The 19,358-nt window shown below is 42.4% G+C and overlaps 1 non-coding gene across 1 annotated transcript; it reads right to left on the bottom strand.

Moving 5' to 3' along the window:
• Positions 1-18,753: 18,753 nt before the first annotated feature.
• LOC114817098 lies at positions 18,754-18,890 on the bottom strand. The gene has a single exon (XR_003764954.1). It is a non-coding gene; the product is annotated as a small nucleolar RNA SNORA7 (small nucleolar RNA).
• Positions 18,891-19,358: the final 468 nt, after the last annotated feature.

Below are 19,358 nucleotides of genomic sequence, written 5' to 3'. Positions count from 1 at the left end.
AGTATGGATCAATCTTATAGCTTAATTTAAGGTTCACTTCCTGGCTTTGGACATGGAGCCATGGTGAAGCTCTTTCTGGCCCTCTGCTGGCAGGATACGGCCCCCCATCCATCCCAGAAACCTGTGGCCATGGCCCAGGATCTTCCCTCAATAGTAGCTGATTGTGTAACCACCTCCCTGCTCACAGGGCTGCTCACCTTCCGGGTTAGAAAATATTTTTATTTTATCCTGTGATGAAAAACAGAAATTTTAGCATTTATCAAGGGACTGAAGAATGGATGGGCCTGGTACAAAAACGCAGGCATGGTATTGCCAATTTTTTAGTTTTGATGATGATGACTGTGGTATTTATTAAGCACTTACTATGTACCAGGCACTATACCAAGCACTGAGATGGCCACATGTAAATCCAGTTATATACAGTCCCTATCCCACATGGGGCTCACAGCCTTAATCCCTGTTTTTACAGATGAGGTAACTGAGGCACAGGAGAGAAGTGACTTACCCAAGGTCATGCAGCAGACAATTGGCAGGGCCAGGATTTTAAACCCGACCTTTTGATCCCCAGGCCTGTGCTCTATCCACTAGGTCATGCTGCTTCTTAGCAGTATCTGTTTTCTGTTCTCCTCCACTTAAGCCTGAAAGATTCCTCAGGGCAGGGATTACAGCTGGAGTTTTTATAGTTACTGGCATGTTATTAGCTTTATATTTACTGGCATCATTTTACAGTCACACTGTAATCATCATAATAATGATGATAATACGGGACCTAATTCCACAATAAACAAACTCTCCGCTCTGCCCACGAAAACAAACTACTTGCACATTTGAGCTAAACTGACTTTGGAAAACAAAGAATCAGTATAATCCAGCTGAAGTCATGACAAGAGATTCTCATATCAAGTAACAACCAGACAAGCCTCAGTTTTGACACTGCCGGGCTGAGAATCTGTGCAAAGGACTTGCTGATAAAAATAGCAGTTTGCGCAGCATCACTTGTACTTTCATCTCTTCAAGCTGTGATTTGCTGGGCGTAGAAGTGCAACAAATGAAAAGGTAGGCAGAGATGCAGCGTACTGCCTAGTGCATATTTTTTACATGTAGAGCTCATATACAGGTAGCATAGTGCCTTTGTTAACCCTGGCTTGGGAAGTAGAGTGGGTTACTGGAAAGGGAACAGGACTGGGAGTCAGGAGACCTGGGTTCTAATCTCGGCTCGGCCACTTACCCGCTATGTGATCTTGGCAAGTCGCTTACTACTTTATGCTTAGTTTCTTCTTCTGTAAAATGGAGAAAAAAAACATTCTCTCTCCCTCAGATTGTAACCATATAGGACAGGAGTTGTGTCTTATCAGACCAGCTTTTACCTACCCAATGCTTGGCACATATGTAAATGTTTTAAATACAATTGTTAGAATTATGATTAATATCATTGGTAGTCACCAAGGTTGGTTTTTTCCCCCTCCCCACACAGTAGCCAACCATTTTCAGGATTTCTGCTGGGCCTGTCCACCACACAGAATGCTCTGGATGGTTTCTTCAATCAGAAACTTTCACACCGATGGCCTAGCTTCTGGAAGTAAAAGATGGGACTAAAACCGCAGCAAGTGTTCTTTTTCCCCAGCCCAACAGCATGGTCAGAAATCCGCTTCTAGACAGGCATAGCCTGCACAGTGACTGGGACATAGTAAGCATTTAAAAAATACCACAATTACTATTCGGAGTGGTTTTAGCCTGAAACTTATTTCAACAACTTTCATAATCCCCCTTTGGTTTTAAATCAAGAGAGAGCAGGACTAATTTGCCCTATTTAGAAACATTGGGGATTTACATGGTTCTTTAACCATCTTGTCTTTAAATAAAAAATGGTATTTATTAAATACTATGACTGGAGCACTGTGTTAAATGACATCATCCCTGCTCTCAAGGAGTTTACAGTCTAGAAAGTAAGACAGACGCCTGAAATTATAAGATAACAGGAAATGACATTACAGATAGGGATAATTCATTCATTCATTCAATCGTATTTATTGAGAGCTTACTGCATGCAGAGCACTGTACTAAGCGCTTGGAAAGTACAATTCAGCAATAGAGAGCATAATCACTGCCCACAGCAGACTTGATATGGTATAAGACTGTATATAAGTGCATAGGTGACTCTAGTCTCCATCTACCCCCTCCCCCTTGGAGAACTCATTCTCTCCTATGGCTTCAACTACCACTTCCTATGCAGGTGAAACTGATCCAGCCATGATCCCTCTCCTTCTCTCCAGTCTCGCATTTCCTCCTGCCTTCAAGACACTGGATGTCCTCCCATCCCCTCAAAGTAAACATGTCCAAAATAGAATGCCTTATCTTCCCACCCAAATCCTGTCCTCCTCCTGACCTTTCCTATCACTGTGGACGGCACCACCATCCTTTCTGTCTCACAAGTCCATAACCTTGGCATTCTTTGATTCCTCCCTGTCATTCAACCCACATAATTCAATCTATCACAAATCCTGTCAGTCCCACCTCACAATATCACTAAAATCCACCCTTTCCTCTCCATCCCAAACTGCTACCATGTGAATACAATCACTAATTTTAACCCTCCCGGATTACTGCATCAGCTTCCTTGCTGACCTCCCAGCCTCCTGTTCTCCCCAATCCGGTCCATACTTCACTCTGCTGCCAGGGATCATTTTCTACTAAAATGTTCAGGACATATCACCCCACTCCTCAAAACACTCCAGTGATTGCCCATCCACTTCCGTATCAAACAAAACTCCTCATCATTGGCTTTAAAGCATACAACATCTTGCCCACTCCTACCTCACCTTACTTCTCTCCTTCACAACCCAGCCCGTACACTTCGTTCCTCTACTGCTAACCTTTCTCACTGTGCCCTCGATCTCCCTGTCTCGTTGCTGTCCCTACCCCACGCCCTGCCTCTGGCCTGGAACACCCACCACCCCAAATCCATCAGACATTAATATCATCCTCCCAAAGTCTTATTGAAGGAATACCTCTCCCAGGAGGCCATCCCAGCTAAGCTCGTACTTTTCCTCATCTCCCGCTCCCTTCTGTGTCACCCTGACTTACTCCCTATTGCTCCTTCCCAGGGTCAAAAGGTCATGGGTACTACATCCCAGCTTCATCTGCTGTGTGACCCTAGGCAAGTTACTTAACTTCTCTGTGCCTTCATCTGTGAAAAATGGGGATTAACAGTGTGAGCCCAATGTGGGACAGGGACTGTGTCCAACCTGATTAACTTATATCTATCCCAGCGCTTGGAACAGAGGTTGGCACATAGTAAGTGCTTAACAAGTAGCATAATTGTCATTATTATTATTATACAGACTGAACTTTTTTTTAGGAAAATGATCTGGTTAACAGAGGGAAATATGAACTGGAGTAGGGACAATCAGGAAGCAGCAAAGTCTTCGAGAAGGTAGATGCAGTAGTCAGGGTGAGACATGATAAGTGCTTGGATCATGGCGGCAGCAGTTTGTATGGAGAAGAAACTGTAGATTGTAGATATGGTGTGAAAGTAGAACTGGCAGGATTTGGTGATAGACTGAATATTCATTCAATCATATTTACTGAATGCTTACTGTGTGCAGAGCACTGTACTAGGTGCTTGGGAGAATACAAAATAACAATAAGCAGACACATTCCCTACCCACAACGAGCATATAGTCTAGATGGGGAGACAGACACTAACACAAATAAATAAAATTGCAGATTACAGTACCTTGGGGCTGGAAGGGGGGGATGAATGGAGAAAGCAAAAGGAGGGCTTAGTCAAGGAAAGCCTCTTGAAGCAATACGTGGGGTGAATGAGAATAGTCAAGGATAAAGATTTTGGACTTTTTTAAAAATGGTATTTGGTTAAGCACTTAATTATGTGCCAGACACTGTAAATAGGGTTTCCCTGGACTTGTGAGATAGTAATAATGGTGCTGCTGTCTATAGTAATAGGAAAATCTGGGAGGAGAGGGTATTGGGTAGGAGGGTGATGAGTTCTGTTTTGAACATGTTAAGTTTGAAGTGTCAGCAGGACACCCAAGTAGAGATGTCCCAAAGGTAAAAGAAATTGAGAGTGCAGAAAAATGAGAGAGGACTGGATGGGAATTGAACCAAGACCTAAGTGTTGAGTAGATACGAGGGTTGAAAAGGGGCCAAAGATTATGGGCTTCTGAGATACTTCATATTTCACTCTGTTGTCCAAATCATTTTTCAAAAAAAAAAACAAAAAACCAAAAAAATTCAGTCCATGTTTCTCTACTCCTCAAGAACCTCCAGGAATGCTCTTTCACCCTCTATAGCAAACAGAAAACTGCTTACTCAATCACCCTGCCCCCTTACCTTACCTTGCTGATTTCCAACTATAACCCAGGAGGATGCTCACTTCACTAACACAGTTTATTCACTTTACCTCAATCTTGGTATCTCACCACCAAACTCTCGCCCACATCCTGCCTCTGGCCTGGAACACCCTTACCCTTCATATTCAACAGACGATCAACTCTACCAACCTTCAAAACGTTGTTCAAATCACCACTCATCCAAGAGGACTTCCCCAACTACGCCCTCTCCCTTCTGCGACTATAACTATGCGCTAGGATTTGAACCCTTAATTCACCCCTGTCTTCATCCCCACAAAACTTATGCACATATCTGTCATTTATTTTAATGTCTGTCTCTCCCTAAAGACTCTATGCTACTTTTGGGAAGGGACATGTCTATATGTCTCTTTTCTATTGTACTCTCCCAAGCACTTAGTACAGTGGTCTACATACAGTAAGTTGTTCAGTAAATACAACTGAGTGCTAAGGAAAAGACTAGTCTTACTGATGGACTTTCTCCTATTTTATTCTTAGACTAGTTAGAAATCAAATGAAGAAGTCATGGTCTCCCCACCACTAGCTAAAGTTTTGGAATTAAGTCATCTTGTATTAATTTTAAGGAAAATAGATGAGGTATTCACAAAAATGACTTAAAAAGACCCTGATGGAGAGGGTGTTCAAATATATAAAGAGGTGTTCAGAAGGAGCCTGGACTGTTACATAGTTCTCTTATAAAGGCAAGAAGAAGGCTGGGGATTAATCTAAATTCAAAAAATTATTCACTTAAGTTGAAAAACCACAACCCAACAGGAGAAAAGTATCTATTTTTGCAATCTCCCCGGCAACGATTCATAATTGTATTACAACAATACTGTGATGTGATGCTTTAATTACATTGACAAAGAATAGTGATATTTTAATGTTACAATGGAAAATATATAAACTTCTATATTATTTCTTTCAGAGGCTTTGGAACAGATCCCAATTTATAACTTGTATCTGGGGAAATGTACTACACATTAGAACATTCACAATGAACACGTCCTGGGTGTACTGGAGGTATGTTTTATATTATGCAAAACAGCTGTAAGTTTCAGTTTAGCACAATGGATGTGTCCCAAACTTCCAATATTCATTTAACAGCAAGTATGTATTACTGTCTTGGCATGTGTGCACCTAAATAAGAAGTTGAAAGCTCTTGATGTCTAATGCACATGATACAGCCTTCATCTCAGTGTGTTCCAGAGGGGAGAGAGTTTGCCAGCACCAGTCTTAGAGTTGGAGAAGATGTGGTGGGATGGAAGGGTGGCCAGTGTAGTTCACTAGATGCATAGTTGCCATTTTCTAGGACCCAAGAATGTTGTTCAATGGTACTTTTTCTCCAGGGAACAATCCACTTTCCACCAAAAATCAGCATGCTGCAAGTCTTCAATAAATGATATTTATTGAGCGCTACTCTTTGCAGAACACTATATTAAGTACAATATAATGGAGTTGGTAGACATGTTCCCTGCCATAGGAGTTCACAGTCTAGTGGAGGAAATAGACATGAATATAAATTATGGGTATGAACATAAGTGTTGTGGGAAAGGAGTGAATAATGGGTGCAAATCCAAGTACAAGGATGGCACAAAAGGCAGTGGGAGAAGAGGAAATGGGGATTAATCAGGGAAGGCTCTTGGAGCAGATGTGATTTTAATAAGTCTTTGAAGGTGGGAAGAGTTATTGACTGTCGGATATGAAAGGGGAGGGAGATCCAGGTCAGAGGCAGGACATGGGTGAGGGGTCATCAGCAAGACAGGCAAGAACTGGAGGTACAGTAAATAAGTTGGTATTAGATGAGTGAAATGTGCAGGCTGGGTTGTAGTAAGAAATCAGGAGGGCAGTGTAGTAGGGGGCAAGGTAATTGAAGTGCTTTTAAAGCCAATGTTAAGGTGTTTCTGTTTAATGTGGAAGTGGATGGGCAACCACTGGAAGTTCTTAAAGAGTGAGGAGACATAGACTGTTGACTTTATAGATAAATCTCCCCTCTAGACTGTAAAACTTGATGTGGGGACGGGACATGTCTACCAACTCTGTTATATGCACTCTTCCAAGTGTTTAATACAGTGCTCTGCACACAGTAAACACTTGACAAATATGATTGATTGTAAAATGAACTGGGCAGCAGAGTGGAAATAAGTGGGAAGTGGGAGACAGTTGGGAGACAGGATCTTAAGTTGGGAGCAGAGGGAGGCAGGGAGGTTAATAAGGAGGGTGATACAGTTATCAATGGTGGGATAGAAAAGTGCTTGATTAACGTGGTGGAAGTTACAATTACACTTAATTTCATCTTGAGTTGCTTTAAGCAGATGGGAACCACATCACTAGTTCTGCCTTGGGGATCATTTGAGCACACTGACACCAGCACTTCTTCAGGTTAAGAGGGTGGGTTACAGCCATAGTGCAGTGCTTTTTAAATACTCCAAACAAGTCTAGCTGAAAGCTGGGAAGGCAACCGCTGGGAAGGAAAGGGAAGAAACTACTACATTATGCAGGAAGCAAAGGCATGGCTTGCCTACATCTCCAGAGGACACTGGGTCATATTCTGAGAATGGTCTTTTCTGTTAACCTACTCACTATGCCTAATATTATCTTTCCTGCTGCCAACCTGCTACTCACACCCTCTCCCATCTGGAATTCTATTATCCTTTTATTCCCAACAAAACCATTACTAATAAAGATTACTAATTAAGTTACCTCAACCCCAGCCCTACCATACCATTTTTTTAATTCTCTTTTATTTTATCTTATCTGTAATTTTTTAGTGTCTGTCCCCCACCACTTGATTGTAAATTACCTGAGAGAAGGGATACCTACTACTATTATTCTGACAGTCAATAAATCAATTGCTTACTCTGTACAGAACACTGTACCAAGCACTTGGGAGAGTACAATATAACAGAGTTTGGTAGACGCATTCCCTGCCACCATTGAATTTATAGTCTAGAGAGGGACACAGACATTACTATGAACTATGGATGTGTACAAAAGTGTTGTGTGGCTGAAGGAGAGGTGAATAAAGGGTGCAAATCTAAAAGCAAAAGTGACACAGAAGGGAGTAGGAGAATAGGTAAGAAGAGCTTAGTTCGAAAAGTCCTCCAGTAGGAGACGTGCCTTCAATTAGGCTTTGAACGTGGGGAAAGTGATGGTCTGTCGGACAAGAAGAGGGAATTCGTTCCAGGCCAAAGGCAGTAAGTGGGTAAAAAGTCAACAGCAAGATAGACAAGACTGAGGTACAGTGAGTGGGTTGGCATTGGAGGAGCAAAGTGTATGGGCTGGGCTGTAGTTACAAAGCAGCGAGGGAAGGTAGGAGAAGGCAACGTGATTGAATGCTTTAAAGTTGATGGTAAGGAGTTCTGCTGGCGCCATGCTCTGCACAGTAGGGATTCAATAAATACCACTGATTGATTGCCATAAGTGTACGGGGCACCCACAGCCAGGGAAGCCTGGGGCATGGTTTGGCTTTCTTCCTGGATTTCCCAAAGGAAAGGTTTCTCTGTTGCTACTTTCACCTCTGCAGATAGTTGGTTCGTTTTGTCTGTTACCGCTGTTCCTGATCTGTTCCTTCCCAAGTCTCCAGGCAGTCAGTCAGTCAATCATATTTATTGAGTGCTTACTGTGTTCAAAACACTGCACGAAGCATTTGGAAGACTACAATATAACAGACATTCCCTGCTCATAATGAGCTTACAGTCTAAAGGACGATGTAGGAAGATGATATCGTTTCTCTCAACCAATAGTCTGTGAACCCCTTAAGCACTTAGATACTCCAGCCCCATAATACTTAAGGAAATATTCTTATAGTCCACTATTTACCCTATCCTTAATCTATTTTCATGTCTGTCTCCCCCTGTAAACTGTAAGCTCCTGGTGTGCAGGATCGCTTTGACGAACTATATTGTACTGAACTTTCCCAAGTGCTTAGTTCATTGCTCTGCCCACAGTAAGCACTCAATAAATACCACTGATTGGGTAATTGATATCTGTGATAAAATAGGCTGTTTCTTCCATTATTCCAAATGTTCCCCTCATCAACTTACTGTCTATGAACCTAAGGACTCCTGGTTTAATCTACTGGTATTTTTTCTTTGCTCACACATCTCCTGATAAAAGGCCTTTGATAGACAAAAGCAGTCTTAGGTGAGTATTGTCAATCAGCACCTCTTCATATCTCTTGATGACTAAAGGTCTCATTTCAACCTGTATTTAAGAGTATTGGGGAGGTTGTTTGAAGAACAGACGTGCCAACACCTGGATGTCGGCCCGCCACCTAAAACTCAACATCAGCAAGACTGAGCTCCTCATCTTCCCTCCCAAACCCGGTCCTCTCCCAGACTTCTCTATCACCGTGGATGGCACGACCATCCTTCCTGTCTCTCAAGCCTGCAATCTCAGTGTCATCCTTGACTCGTCTCTCTTGTTCACCCCACACATCCTATCCGTTACCAAGACCTGCCGGTTTCACCTCTACAATATCACCAAGATCCGCCCTTTCCTCTCCACCCAAACGGCTACCTTACTGTTACGGGCTCTCGTTATATCCCGGCTAGACTACTGTGTCAGCCTTCTCTCTGACCTCCCTTCCTCCTCTCTCGCCCCGCTCCAGTCTATTCTTCACTGCGCTGCCTGGCTCATCTTCCTGCAGAAACAATCTGGGCATGTCACTCCCCTTCTTAAACAACTCCAGTGGTTGCCTATCAACCTCCACTCCAAACAAAAAACTCCTCACTCTAGGCTTCAAGGCTCTCCATCACCTTGCCCCTTCCTACCTCTCCTCCCTTCTCTCTTTCTACAACTCACCCCGCACGCTCCGCTCCTCTGCCGCTACCTCCTCACCGTCCCTCGGTCTCGCCTATCCCGCCGTCGACCCCTGGGTCACGTCCTCCCTTGGTCCTGGAACGCCCTCCCTCCTCACCTCCGCCAAACTGATTCTCTTTCCCTCTTCAAAACCCTACTTAAAACTCACCTCCTCCAAGAGGCGTTCCCAGACTGAGCTCCTCTTCTCCCTCTACTCCCTCTGCCATCCCCCCTTTACCTCTCCGCAGCTTAACCCTCTTTTTCCCCTTTTCCCTCTCCACCTCTCCCTTCTCATCCCCACAGCACTGTACTCGTCCGCTCAACTGTATATATTTTTGTTACCCTATTTATTTTGTTAATGAATTGTACATCACCTTGATTGTATTTAGTTGCCATTGTTTTTACGAGATGTTCTTCCCCTTGACTCTATTTATTGCCATTGTTCTTGTCTGTCCGTCTCCCCCGATTAGACTCTAAGCCCGTCAAACGGTAGGGACTGTCTCTATCTGTTGCCGACTTGTTCATCCCAAGCGCTTAGTACAGTGCTCTGCACATAGTAAGCGCTCAATAAATACTATTGAATAAATACTATTGAATACTTCCACTTTCCTACTACAGAGTTTAATTTTAACACAATTAGCCCCATCAATTTTTGCATATTATGGTAGTAATAATAATAATAAGCATTAAGAGCTTACTATGTGCCAAGCACTCTACATGCCAAGCATGGTAGTAGATAGTAGATAATCAGATGAGACACAATTCCTGTTCCACATGAAGCTCACAGCCTGAGGAGGGGGGATGATAAATCAATCAGTGGTCTTTATTGAATACTTACTGCATACAGAGTACGTATTAAGAGTTTGAGAGTACAGTAGAGTTGATAGGCAAGTTCCCTGCTCACAAGGAGCTGTATTGAACCCCTCCTTTTCATATGAGGAAACACACATGGGGAAGGAATCAATCAATGGTATTTACTAAGTGCTTACTGTGTGAAGAGCAAGGTACTAAGTACTTGAATTTAAGTGACTTGCCCAATGGGCATACAAGCACACAGGTTGGCTAAGGCCAGAATTAGAATCCAGGCCCGCTGATTCCCAGTCCCATACTCATTCCATTAGGGCATGCTGCTTCACATGTCCCACCCACTTCAACAGACCCATAACGGAGCCTGCATTTTTACTTTCTGCCATCTGAAGAGAAACATTTCCTTCTTTTGTTAGTTCATAGTCGTTACTTTCAAAGTTCAGTTTGGTGCCTCTCATCCTGCTGTGACATTTGATGATATTTTCCCCATTGATGCTGTAGATTTCAATAAAGTTCTTTCTCAGTCTTCATCCTTTCAGACTGAATATTCCTAATCTTTCCTATCTTTGCATGGATGCTCCAGTCCCCAGATCATTAGAGTTGCTTTTCAACCATAGTCCAATATATGCGTTTTGCTCCTTTCTATTATATATTCACTACCTTTATTCTGAATGCACCTTGGTTTACTTCAGCATATGTCTGAATACTTTTCTGTGCCTTGGGTTAACTCATCTGAAAAATGGGGATTAAGACTGACTCCCATGTTAGACAGGGATTGGGTCCAAGTCGATTCTCTGTAGCTACCCCAGCACTATAGAACAGTGCCTGACACATAGTACGCAGTTAACAAATATCATTATTATGATTAGTATTATTATTATTACTCACTTCTCTATTGTATTCTCATTGTGCTTAGTACAGTGCTCTGCACAGAGTAAACACTCACGAATATAGTTGATTAGATTGCAAGTTCCCTGACAGGTAGGATAATGTCTTATACTATACAAATTGAATTTACCCACAGTGAACACTCCATAAATCCTTCTGGCTCAATTCAATATTGGTATCAATACACCAGGGAGTTAGAAAGTGCAATCTGACATCATTCAGATTCCTTTCCGATTCCCATCTTCCTTTCCGATCTCCCATCCTCCTGTCTCTCCCTGCTTCAGTCTATATTTTACTCTGCTGCCCGGAATATTTTCTGCAGAAACACTCTGGGCATGTCACTCTGCTCCTCAAAAATCTCCAGTGGTTGCCTATCACCTTTGCATGAAGCAAAAACTCCTCATTCTTGGCTTCAAAGCTCTCCATCACCTGTCCCCTACCTCACCTCCCTTCTCTTCCTACAGCCCCACCCCACACACTCCACTACTCTGTCGCTAACCTCACTGTGCCTCGTTCTCATGTCCTGCCATTGATCCCTGGCCCACGTCCTTCCTCTGACCTGGAATGCCCTCCCTTCTCACATCTGCCAAACTAACTGTCTTCCCCTCTTCAAAGCCCTACTGAGAGCTCACTCCTCCAGGAGGCCTTCCCAGACTGAGCCCTCCCTTTGACCTCTGCTCCTCCTCCCCTCCCCATTGCCCCTATCCCTCCCCTGCTTACCTTCTTCCCCTCCTCACAGCACTTGCTAACAATTTGTACATATTTATTGCTGTATTTATTTTATTAATGATGTGCATTATCTATGGTTCTATTTACTATTTTGATGGTAGTGATGCCTATCTACTTGTTTTGCTGTCTCCCCCTTCTAGACTGTGAGCCTGTTGTTGGGTAGGGCCTGTCTCTATCTGTTGTCAAATTGTACTTTCCAAACATTTAGTACAGAGCTCTGCCCACAGTAAGTGCTCAGTAAATACGATTGAACGAACTCAAGACTCAGTGCTGGCATGAATAAGGCACTACCTACTCAGCTTCTAATTTACCACCCGCTGAGGAATCAAGGCAGAAAACCCAGAGGTTAGAACTTAACACCTACAGCTAGCAGTTTCAGATAGTACACTCCTTCAACTATTTGAGGCTGGTGGCATTTCTCCCCTCTCATTTGAGGGGTCTCTGGTTTCTATTCCCCAATGGGAAGGTGGAAGAATTTTAGAGAAGCCAGCGTGGCCTAGTGGAAGAGCATGGGCCTGAGAGTCAAAGGACCTAGGTTCTAACCCCAGCTTGCCATTTGTCTGTGGTGTGTCCCTGGGCAAGTCACTAACTTCTCTGGGCCTCAGTTTTCCATCTGTAAAATGGGGATTTAATACCTGCTCTCTCTCCCGCTTAGACTGTTAGCCCCATGTGGGAGAGGGGTTATGCCCAAATGATGAACTTGTATTTATCAGTGCCTGACACATAAAGCACTTAAATACCATTATTATTATTATTATCTAGTGCAACCAGAGAAAAGAAAGAAAGAGGAACACGTACATTGCAGCTGCCTGCAAGATAGGAATCAAGGGCAAGGCTCCCCTGGTTGGAGTGGAGAAGGACTAAGTATAAAGCAGGGAGTAAAGGATAGGGCTAAACAAACAGAGAGAAATACACCTGTTTTTTCCAAAGCAGGCAAACTCTGTCAGCACTCTTTAGTCCATTTTACTTATTCCACGGCTGGTAAAAAGAGAATACACTGAAATTTCAAATGATCATCTGCCAAGTTTTGAAAGTAGAAAAATCAGAATTTAGTAGCCATTGACACGGATTGGATCTGGTAGCAGCCTGCACGAGTGAATGCACCTCTAGGAGATAAACAATGAACGGTCTTCTCATTGGTAAGAGCACACCCAATGAAACCACCAAGCTGCTGCAAAACAACAGCAGCAGATGGACCAAAGTGGCATGTTCGACTCCAAGATGGGTTGGCTCAGTTTGAATAAACAAATGGGCTGAGTCTGAAAAAGGAGACAGAAATGTACACAGTGACAAAGCCCAGCAGAGCTAGTGGCTGCAGTTATTAGATAAAGGCAAATCAGCCCGGGAATCTTGTGGGATCAGGGTTGTCTACTCAGTTTTCTTTCAGCTTCTTTTAGACCAAAATTAATAACAGTAGCAAAAAATAGTTTGAAATTAAAAAAAAAATGTTTGTTTAAGGTATTTGTTAAGCTCTGCTATGTGGTAAGCACTATACTAAGTGCTGGGATAGTATCTAGTGATCAATGACATTTATTGAACTCTATGTGCAGAGCACTGTACTAAGTGCCTGGAAGAGTACCATATAACAGAATTAGAAAAAGCACTCCCTGCCCATAACGTGCTGATCAGGATGGACAGAATCCATATCCTTCGTGGGGCTCATAGTCTTAATCCCCATTTTACAGAGGAAGTGACTGAGGCACAGAGAAGTTAAATGACTTGTCCAAGGTCACAGAGCAGACAACTGGCAGAGCCAGGATTAGAACCCATATCCTTCTGACTCCCAGGCCTGTGCTTAATAATAATAATATAATAATAAATAATAATAATGATGCATTTGTTAAGTACTTACTATGTGCCAAGCACTGTTCTAAGTGCTTGGGGGGTACAAGGTAATCAGGTTGTCCCACATGGGGCTCACAGTATTAAATCTCATTTTACAGATGAGGCAACTGAGGGACAGAGAAGTTAAGTGACTTGCCCAAAGTCACACAGCTGACAAGTGGCAGAGCTGGGATTAGATCCCATGACCTCTGAGTCCCAAGCTCGGGCTCCTTCCACTGAGCCATGCTGCTTCTCACTTCTATCCACTAGTCAAAGCTCCTTCTTGACTAAGCTTCTCTTTTATTTTGCTATATTGACTTTATGTATTGCATTTTCAGTTGACTTCTTTTCTCCATTACCCATAATAAATATTGGACATTATTGAGAGACTCTTTCCTATTATGGATCAATTTTATAGAATCTGGGTTTTAATCACTAGTAACATTTCAGCTAAATGTTTCAGACAATGTATAAACTAATAAATACATGCAATAACAGATGCTGAACTTGGAGTGTAATTCTCCAAGGGTAAATTCCTTATAAATGGCCAGGGCTTAAGTAAAAGCTAGTTGCTTTGCCCTTAAGCAATCATATTTTGTGCTTTGCCATTAGGTAATAGTGATTTTCCAGCCTTGGTTCTCCTTTTAAAATAAGGAACTGTCATGGGACTTCAATTTTCCCACACAGGAGGAGATGGGAGAAGAAGAGAAAACACAACAATGTAGGTACAATTACATGCAGAAACAGTACAGTGGCTAAGCAAATTACCCACAAAATTCAGAGCACATGAAAAAGAAAGAATACATTCTCTTTAAGTAATTTGGTATTATTTTGGCATCATTCTACAAAAAGCTAACTTTTCATTATATAGTATTTTACACTTAGGGTTCCCTTCGCTTTTAAGGATCTCAAGATGTTTTACATAGATTATTTCTTCAAGCCTCACAGCATGTATTATCCTTATAAGGCAGTAAATCTGGAGATTTGGGATTAGTGCTAGGAAAATGCAACCATTCAATTTCTTAAATGTTAAAATCTTCCAAATGACTTAAGGCTGCCCACAGTATTGGCTTTCAGTATTCAAGCCATGCAATGAATTAGCCAGTGAAGTACTGATAATTTGAAGATTTAGACAGTGTTTCAATTTGGAAAGACTGCAATCAAGCCGACATGATATTCACATGAAACGTATTAGGCTTTTGATTGGGTTCAATTTTCTAAACAAAAATGAGCCTCAAATTTTATAAAAGCAAACAAGCATTTATAACTTTTAAAACACACTAGCAATAGTGAGAAGGCCATATGGGTGCAGTTTGAGGGAAAATGTTCAATAGTGGCACACATCCTATCTCTAGGAAGAATCTAGTCCCAAGACTCTGTTGATATGGGTCTGCACCAGTAAAATTATCAAATTATGCTGATACTAAGGGCCAAATAATAATCTTTGAGAACTATTTGCTACTGTACCCTTAGTCAAGTGGATTTTTCCCCTGACTCCAGAACTTTTTACCCATTTAATCCCCCGGGGAGGCAAATGTGTGGGCACTCGGAAGAGCTGACTCGACCAATGGCTTGGACACGATCCATATTTTCACTATTGGTTCAACTAAGATATCATAAACTGACACGTGAACCATCTAGCAGTATCTCAGGAGATCTCCTGTCTTCTCTCAAAATCCACCCCCTCTCCATCTGAACATCTGATCTATGCCATCCCACTTATCCCCCTCACCTTTCTTCCCTGACCGCCATCGTCAACTATTTGCTCTTCAGTGGCTTCTTCCCCACTGCTTTCAAAACAGCTCACATCTACCCTATCCTAAAAAAACACAAACCCTGCTTGCCCATAGTAGCTCCCTCCAACTACCACCGTCCCATCCCCCCCTCCTACTATATCGTCTCCCGTATTCCTTGAGGGAGTTCCTCTCCTCCCAATTCTCTCCTTGACCCTCTCCAATATACACTTTCAATAAGGCTTGAAGGGGACAGAGTAATTGTTTTTTCAGATATGAGGAGGGACAGCGTTCCAGGCAAAGGTAGAATCGTGGGTGAGAGGTCAGCGGCGAAGAAGATGAGATAGAGGTACAATGAAGAATGTTAGTATTCAGAGAGCAAAGTAGGAATGAGAGATTGTTTAAGAGGGGAATGAAATTAAAAGAAGGGTTTTTCCCAGGGAACTCAGGAAGATCTGTGGTTGAAGGTACAAAGAGTAGTCGAAGTGAGGTAGAGGGGGCAAGGTGATGGAGTAGATGCTGCTTGAGTTTGACCAAGAAGCGAGATATGTTGTGCAACCTCCTGAGAGGGTGGTTTCATATGGAGTGAAGGGGACAGAAGCAGATTGGAGGAGGTCTAGGAGAGAATTGGAAAAGAAACTTATGATGAAGGCGGTGTAGACAACTCACTCACTGAGTTAGGAGAGGAATGGTAGGAGGGAGATGGGGCATAACTAGAAGGAGCCATGGGGTCAAGAGAGGGATTTTTTCAGGATAGGGGAGGCATGGGCATGTTTGAAAGCAGTGGGAAGAAGCCATTGGAGAGTGAACAGTTGAAGATAGAAGTTTAGGGAGGGAAGAAAGGACCTGAGGGTGATAAGGTGCTAAGGAATGGGGGTCGGGGTCATCTTCACACCACCAAAGGGCATCCGTTACACATTCAGATTTGGATTTTGGCCAATTAAACTACTATTTGGTTATTCCACCTGAATTATAGATTTACATCAGCAAAGATCACATTGCCCTTGGTTTATTAAAGAAAAATACTCTTCAAAGATTCATGTTAACTATGGCTTTTGTGAATCCTTCAGAAGCAGTCAGATGTGATAAATCTTTTCACTTGTCAGCTACTGGGGGTTTTGTCCAAGATTATAGTTTTCAAGTGACTGTGACATTAATACATCATACTCCTGGCATTTATGACTGCAATACAGATATACACTTCAGATGTTTCTCAAATATGATATTTGTCTGATCTGAACCTTTTTACTATGAGACAAGAATTATTAAACCACTCCTATTCCTCCACCTCAGAGACTAGACAGAAACTGACCATAAACATTTTGCAGTTTGAAAGAAGTAGGGCAGAAGGAAGACAGAGCAGAAAGGAAGAATTTGAGCTGTGGAAGAAGCAATGGCAGAGGACAAAATCCTGGAACAGCTAAAAAGTAGTAGAGGTACAGAGTTGGGAAAGAGAAAGGAGAAACCATAGCTACTCAACACCTCAGCATGGAAAGAGCTTTTTAAAATGATATTTGTTAAGCACATATGTGTCAAGCACCGTTTTAACAACAGAACAGTTCATCAGGGGTATGCAGTCCCTGGTCCCCAGTCTAAGTAGGAAGGAGAGCAGCTTGAGGAAATTGAGGCACAGACTAGCCCAAGGTCACAGAGCAATCAATTGGCAAAGATGGAATTAGAACCCAGGTCCTCTGACTCCCAGGCCTGTACTCTTTCTACTTGGCCATGCTGCTTCTCATGCTTTTCATGAACTGTAAAATAATCTGAAACTTTCACTCCGCCTGATTTTTGTGTTGTTTATTTTACTCTTTCCACCTCCTCTCCAACTATAGGGCTTAGACCAGAGAGCAACCCTAAAAGGAGCCACCCAGCTGTGATAGTTTTCTATCCCCTTCCCATTCTTCAACAACCTTCTGTCTCAGCTCTTCCTTTTTTCTCCTCTTTTATTCTTTCCCTCTGAAAAATTCCCCACCCATTTACAGTTTTGGAAGACTTGGGTGAAAAGGAAGGTAAGAGAAGGCAGCACTCACTACCTTTTTCACAAAATCAAAGTCAGTTTAATATTCTATTCACAACTATTAGCTTTCTGCCATTTCTTTCCTTCTGATCTCTTCAGGTGACCATCATAACTGGGTATCAATCAGTAGTCTTCTTTGGGTTGCTGAGTGTGAGAAAAATAGTAACCTATTCTGAAAGATAGTAATAGTGGTAATAACATTGATTAAGTGCTTCCTGTATGCAAAGCGCTGTATTAAGTGCTCGGAAAAAGCACGCAGATGGCAATGAGACACAGACCCTGTCCCTCAAGGGGATAAATCAGTGAATACAGGTGATTGGGGGGGGGGGGGGAGGGGAGACTGGAGACGGACATATGGGGAATGATGAAGCACTAAAACGGCATAAAGGACCAGGACAAATACATAGTACGCAATATAAAAACACAAGTCAGTAGGGAGTTGTAGTTGGTGGAGCTGAATTTATCCTGGGGATTCAGAGTTGACAGCAATCTGTACCCATTAAGAACTTGATATACACCCGACCCTGCAGCCCCACAGCACTGAAGAACATAACCCTATACTCTCCCATTCCCCCACCATCAATTCATTTTGTCTCCCTCTCTAGACTTTGTGCTCCTTGTGGCTAGAGAACACGTCTACCATCTCTACTGTATTGTTCAATCAATCATATTTTTTGAGCATTTACAGTGTGCATTACAGTGTACTAAGCACTTAAGATAGTACAATAGAGTTGGGAGACACGTTCCCTACCCACAGTGAGTTTATCATCTAGAGGGGGATGTTAATGATTTCAAAAGCTAGTAGATGCATTTTCTAGCTTTTGAATAAAAACCCAAGATCTGCTTTAAACATGGAAAAGAAAAATGATAAAATAGATTTTCAAAATAGCACTATTAAAACAATGATTTATAATGCATTTAAAATTTGCAATATTTGAAATTAAAACAATAAAACCAAAAAAACACAGTGGAAATTCAATTTGTTTCAATCAGATAAAATAATTCATTGCTTCTAGGAAAAAATGAAAAAGCATTCTTTGGTTCGTGTCTGGGCTATAACACAAAGAAACCACAGAAAAGACTTAGACAAACTTTCCTAGGTCTACCTCTAGAAAACCCTAAGCCAAAATGTAATCCAAATATTATGGATTCTAGACTGAATAAAGAAATGTAATTACTTTGCAGAGCAGGTAGATTCTTGGATAAACGACGGTAGCTCCTGAGAACCTGAGAGACTCTCTCCAATTCCATTTCCTTACATTGCTCACTGCCCTTACTCCTCCCATCCTTAGAACTTGGCTGAAACACTCGTTAATCTTTCTCCCTCTTATTTAGATTATGAGCCCCATGTGGGACCTGATTAACTAGGATCTTGTCTTATGCTGTTAAGTCTTCTGTGACCCATAGCGATGTCACTGAAACATCTCTCCGAGTATGCTCCACATCCATCTGCAATTTTTCTGGTAGTGTATCCATTCTTGGTAAAAATACAGAAGTGCTTTACCATTCCTTTTCTGTTCAGTACACTTGGGTTTCACCCTCAACTCTCTCTCATGCTACTGCTGCCCAGCACAGGTGAGTTTTGACTTGTAGCAGATTGCCTTCCACTCTCTAGCCATTGCCCAAGCTAGGAATGGAATGGGTAGGCCTCTGCTTGACTCTCCCTTCCTTAGTCGAGGCTGGTAGAGTACTGGAAACTCTCCAGGTGCTACCTGAGAGGGGGAACTAGTATCTACCCCACCACTTAGAATTTTGTGGGCAGGGAACATGTCTACCTACTCTGTTATCTGTACTCCCCTAAGTGCTTAGCTCATACTAAGTGTTCAAATACAACTGATTGATACCCACCTTTACAACATAGCTAAAATTCACCCTTTCCTCATCATCCAAACTGCTACCACATTAATACACTCATCCTATTCCCACCTGGATGACTGCATCAGCCTCTTTGTGACCTCCCAGCATTCTTCCACTCTCCACTCCAGGGCATACTTCACTCTGCTGCCCAGATCATTTTTCTACAAAAGTGTTCAGGACATATCACCCCCTTCTTCAGAAAACTACAGTAGTTGCCCATCCACCTCTGTATCAAACAAAAGCTCCTTACCATTGGCTTTAAAGCACTCCCACCACCTTGCGCCCACTTACCTCACCTCACTTCTCTCCTTCTACAAACTCAACTTACACATT

Source organism: Ornithorhynchus anatinus, chromosome 1 (genome assembly GCF_004115215.2).
Source record: "Ornithorhynchus anatinus isolate Pmale09 chromosome 1, mOrnAna1.pri.v4, whole genome shotgun sequence".
Classification (NCBI taxonomy): Eukaryota; Metazoa; Chordata; class Mammalia; order Monotremata; family Ornithorhynchidae; genus Ornithorhynchus; species Ornithorhynchus anatinus.
Note: the sequence above shows the minus strand (reverse complement) of the source record. Positions and strands in the feature narration are given on the sequence as shown.